The sequence below is a fragment of the Canis lupus genome, unplaced genomic scaffold (assembly GCF_011100685.1).
Source record: "Canis lupus familiaris isolate Mischka breed German Shepherd unplaced genomic scaffold, alternate assembly UU_Cfam_GSD_1.0 chrUn_S1955H2154, whole genome shotgun sequence".
Taxonomy (NCBI): domain Eukaryota; kingdom Metazoa; phylum Chordata; class Mammalia; order Carnivora; family Canidae; genus Canis; species Canis lupus.
The window spans coordinates 65362-70710 of NW_023330823.1; the positions used below are offsets into that span (position 1 = coordinate 65362).

At 44.7% G+C, this 5349-nt stretch overlaps 1 long non-coding RNA gene across 1 annotated transcript; it reads left to right on the forward strand.

Moving 5' to 3' along the window:
- The first annotated feature begins 2420 nt into the window (after positions 1–2420).
- Positions 2421–5024, forward strand: LOC119878833. Its single transcript, XR_005387183.1, has 3 exons — positions 2421–2482; positions 4305–4384; positions 4956–5024. It is a non-coding gene; the product is annotated as an uncharacterized LOC119878833 (long non-coding RNA).
- The last annotated feature ends 325 nt before the right edge of the window (positions 5025–5349 follow it).

Genomic DNA, 5349 nt, shown 5'->3' on the forward strand with positions numbered 1-5349 from the left:
GGGATGAAATGTTTTGGAGGTAGATAGAGGTGGTGGTTGCACAATAGCAGGAATGTCCCAAATGCCTGAATTTTCACTTGAAAATGGTTTCATTTTGCTTTGTGAATTTCACTTCAAAAAAAAAAAAAAAAAAAAAAAAGAATTCAAAAGATACCAGAGTTGAAGAACTGTAGAGATTGACAGGAGCCCAAGAATGATTAGGGCCAAAGGCCAAGTGCAAGACACGGCCCATAAAGGTCGCACTAACCCTGCTTTAATAACTGGCTTCCAGGGGCGCCTGGGTGGCTCAGAGGTTGAGCATCTCCCTTTGGCTCAGGTCTTGATCCCAGGTCAAGTCCCACATTGGGCTCCTAATAAGGAGCATCTTCTTCTGCCTGTGTCTCTGCCCCTTTCTCTCTGTGTCTGTCATGGATAAATAAATAAAAATTAAAAAAAAATAAAATAACTGGCTTCCAGGATGCTTGGGTGGCTCAGTGGTTGAGCGTCTGCCTTTGGCTCAGGGGGTGAGACCAGAGTCCTGGGAGGTTCCCCACGAGGACCCTGCTCTGCCGTTCTCTCTCTCTGTCTCTCGTGAATAAATAAAATTGTTTTAAAAAAACAGTCACTGAGGACTTAGGAGAGGCCAGGCAGCCATGTTGCCTCTTTAGCAGCTCTTGTTGCCTCCTGCTTCTCCTTTGCAACCGTCCAGGCAGTGGGATGTCCCTCTTCCCCATTAACCTCTAAGGTTCCTGAGAGCCAGCCCATCTTTTTTTACCACCCACCCCACAGGGCCTGGTACTGGGCAAGGGACTCAGTAAATTAAAACCGCTCTGGTTCATTGTCGGTGGTACTGCGAGAGCGCCTCTGGTGACAGATAAGGCCATGCTTGTGAGCGTAGAACACGGTATAGACTTGCCCAATCATGATGTCCTACACCCGAAACTAACGCCATGTAGTGTGTGCACTATACCTCAATTAAAAAAATAGTAATAAAAATCCGATAACCAGCACAACAACAACAAAAAACCCAGCTCTGGCTCTACTCCTCTCTCACCCCTCCACTGCTGTGGTTTTGAGGCTCCCTGGGCCTCCGTCCCTGGTCGTCTCCCTCCGCTCTGCAGACTCCGCGCGGGCGACAGCCCTTGCTCAGACTCCTGGTCCTGAGCTCTGCTTGAACGTCGCTGCCCTAACAGCAATGCCTCTGGGTGTTTCATCACGGCCACGGCCTCCATCTGTTCTGGGCGAATGACACCGGTACATGACTTTAGTAGAACCCGTGGGAATTTTTTTTTCTCTTGGGGAAAAAAATTGGCCACCTCTCCTTGCATTGTATAAGGAAAGAGGGAAGAGTGAGGACACACTACTTATTCTGACCAGCTCTAGAAGATTTTTTAAACTTCATCAAAGAGCTGACAATGGAACGCTGTCAGGCCTTTTACATACAGGCCCCTTTCCTGGGCACAGAGCTTGTTTCCATTTTGTATTAGGATTTAATCCCAGAACAGCCAGAGAGTAACAACCTCTCGTTTTGTAGATTGGAAAACCGGGGCCCAAGACTAATGGCTCGTTCAGGACCCACAGTGGGCCAATGATGAGGCCAAGAGGAGACGCAAGTTCTCGCTGGGCCCTCCTCTGGAATGAGTTGCTGAATCAGGCTGCGAGGGTCTCTGCTGGCGGTCTCCAGCAGACAGGGACAACTGCCATCTGGAACGGGTTAGTCTCACTCCTGCCTGGAGGCTAGAGGATGGACCCAATGACCCTTGCAGGTCCCTTTCTTCCCTAGGCCTCTCCAATTACCTTCTCTAATTTCCAGGGAACATGCTTTCTCTAGGGAAAAATGAATCCGGGGCTCCAGCTTCCCTTGGGAGTCTGCAAACGATTTCACTTTCCAGTTTGGGGAATATGAGCACCATGAGAGAAAATGCACAGCGGACTGTCAGAAGAAAACATTTCAACAACAACACACTATACATTTAGATTCTTCCCAGCAACTAATGCTCCTAGTGGGTGCAGCACAAACTGGGAGGCTTACCCGAGTCTTCTTCCTGGACCCCCAGCCCTCTCCTAGGGCTCTTAATTGGCTCCCTTCTCTGCTTGATCCCTGGGCGGGGCCTCATCTCAGAACACTGCCCCTTCCTACCTTAGCCAGGGTGCTGGAGGTTAATGAGGCCGCCTGCAGGAGTCACAGCTTCATCCTTGGGGTGTTCCAACCCTCGTGCAGCCCTGAGAGTATGGGCTACTTGTGGCACGTTTTTTCCTGGTTCTTATCTTACTTCTCCGAATTTCTATTTTCTGAACCCAAGCTAGGATGCACCGCCTGACAAAGGATTTCTCTGATGCTCTGGGTTTAAGGTTAACGATGACAGTAGCTTCTGTTTAAGCTATTGACTAAATGTCTATTTTGCTAAGCACCTTATATGCATGTTTCATTTGCTCCCACAGGAACCACATAAGGAAATGAGGTTCAGAGACATTTATCGAGTTGTCTAAAGTCACGCAGCCAGTAAGTGACAGAGCTACAATTGCCATCTTGTCCTGACTTCAGCACTCGCACTCTCTGCCATAAAACTAAACTCAGAGGTGTAATTATGGGCTTTGCCAACAGTCACGTATCATTTTGATGCCAAAACATTGGCATTTCCCAGATCTTTTTTTTTTTTTTTGAAGTTTTTTACACTGAAAGTTTTTAATCATACAGAAAAACCACAGAATCGGAAATGAGCTCCCATCCCCCTGGTCCAACAATTACCAACATTTTGCCATACTTACTCCATCTAACCATTTCTTCTTCTTCTTTTTTTTTTTCTATAGTACTTTAAAGAAAATTCCTGACATTGTGTCTTTTTCCCCTAAATACTTCCATATGTAGCTCAAAGGGGGAAGGAGAGTGGAAGGAGCGATTTCATACAGAATCACAAAACCAAACACCTCACACAGATAAACATTTCTTCGTGTCACCTAATACCCAGTTCAGCTCTAATTTTTCCTTCTGTGTCATCAATGCCTCTTCACATTGGCTTGTTTGACTCAGGATACAAACGAGATGCATGTACTGCATTTGGTTTCAAGTTTTCTAAGCTTCTTAATTTACATTTTTATCCTCTCTTTTCCCTTTCCATTTCATTGATTATTAAAGAAACTGTGTCCATTTTCTGGACGAATGCTTCACAATCCTGATTTGCTGGATTGCTTCTGTGGAGTGTGTTTGACTTGTTCTTCTATCTCCCGTATTCCCTGCAAACGTATAGCTGGAAAAGCTTGATGAGGTTCATTTCATTAGCAAGAACACCACATAGATGGTACAGTGCACTTGGTACCTGATTGTCTATTTTTATTTTATTTTATTTTTATTTTTTCAAGTAATCCCTATACCTAACGTGGGGTTCAAACTCATGACCCTGAGACAAGAGTTGCATGCTCCATGTACTGAGCCAGCCAGGTGCTCCTCTAATTGTCAATTATAGTGCAGAGAAATATTAATGTGTTTGGACGGCTCCCAGATACTGTGATGGCTGATAGACACAAAAGATTAAATTCCAAAAGACACAAAATTTAAATTCCATATAGTCTTGGATTATCTGACTTTGCACTATATTCTCTTGAGTGGTACGTTTAAAGACTAATCTGCATCACATGCGAAAGCCACAGTATTTCAGCTTCAGTAGGGCTCACTCAGCCTTTGAGGTCCAAAGGCCTCCTTTGTGTAGGGGAGAAGAGTCACCTCCAAGGTGCTTGGAAGAGTTGCCTGTTGTTAGGTGTAGGCAATCTTTCCCTTGAATGCTATCTTGTGGGTGTGGACCGCATTAATGAATTAATAACGACTCAGGAATTAGAAAGTGCCTGGCTGACTCTGGAAGATAGGAAGTATGAACTGAATCAAGAAACAGCCAGGCACAGACCCTGTGTGCTGAGGGAGGCAGCTGGAGGAAATAGCTGGAGCATAAAATGTGGAGAACTATTGATACTCTCAGAGAAAGTAAGCAGGGGGAGACAATAAATTGGTGGGACTTGGACTAAGGAAGAGCCAAATTTTTAAAGACAAGGCAATGAATATAATTCAGAGTGAGAAACTCTAGCAAATATTAAGGTGTGCTTGGAACTTGGGGACTGTATATAGGGCCAGCCAGAAGAGACTTAGAATCACAGAGTCCTCAGACTGAAGGGTCCCATAAATCTCCAATCCAACCTCCTACTTTTGGCAGATAGAGACATTGGGACTTAAAAAAGGGGAGCCACTTACTTAAGGTGACACAAAATTACAGCTAGGACAAAGAATCTAGTCCTAGGTCCTCCCACCTCACTGTTCTGCATTGTGCTTCTTCAAGGAGCAGTGGCTGCTCTGGAAGAAGTCAAGCTGGCCTGGGGTGGAAAAGGTCTGCACGGAGAAGCCAGACTTCTTTTGTTGGTAAGCCAGCTTAAGCCAAACTTCTGTGATAAGCCATTTGACCATAATTTGCTTAAGTCTTTTTTTTTTTTTAAGATTTATTTATTTATTTGAGGAGAGAGAGAGAGCAAGAGAGAGCGTGCATATGCATGGGGGAGGGGTAGAGGGACAGAGAATCTCCAGTAGACTAAATGCTGAGGTCGGAGCTGGGACTCAGGACTCCGCCCTCAAATCAAGAGTAGGAAGTAGGAAGCATAGCTCCAGCCAGGCACTCCTTTGTTCAAGTCTTGATAGCTTGTGTGCTGTTATTCTTCTCACTATGTGAACTACTTAGTACTGATAATGATGTGCTGTGCAGGAGGGTAACTATAGGAAGTGTGGAGTGGGCTATATATATAGTTCCATGGTCTAGGTTTAAAAACAGTAGCCCTGGGGGTGCCTGGCTGGCTCAGTTGGAGGAACTTGTGACTCTTGATCTTGGGGTCATGAGTTCGAGCCCCCCGGTGGGTATAGAGATTACTTAAAAAATAAATAAACTTAAAAAAAAAAAAAAAAGCAACAGCCCTACAAATCCTCATCCATTGTCCCATAGCAGCAAGTAAGGCTGGAAGACAGGGCTAGACACAGACAACGGAACGGTGTTGTTACTGATCCTTCTTTGGTAAGTGATGATCTGCCTGAGGGCTGGGGCCTTGAATCAGTCACCTATACCTTCTTAGCACTTAGCAGAAGAAGTTGCATATAATAATAAGTGATACTTAATATGTCTAGTTGAACTACTGAATAAATACCCAACAAGGTAAACCATCTTAATCACATTACTCCTCTTCATCCATGCCTCCTCACTGATCTAGTGTTGTGTTCCAGAGCAGTGGTCTTTAGTTGTCACTTGCTTACTTAACACCCTGGCCCTACCACACACATACAGAATTTTAAAAGTTATTTATTCTTTCTGTCATTTGTAAGTCAACATCTGAAAGTTTACA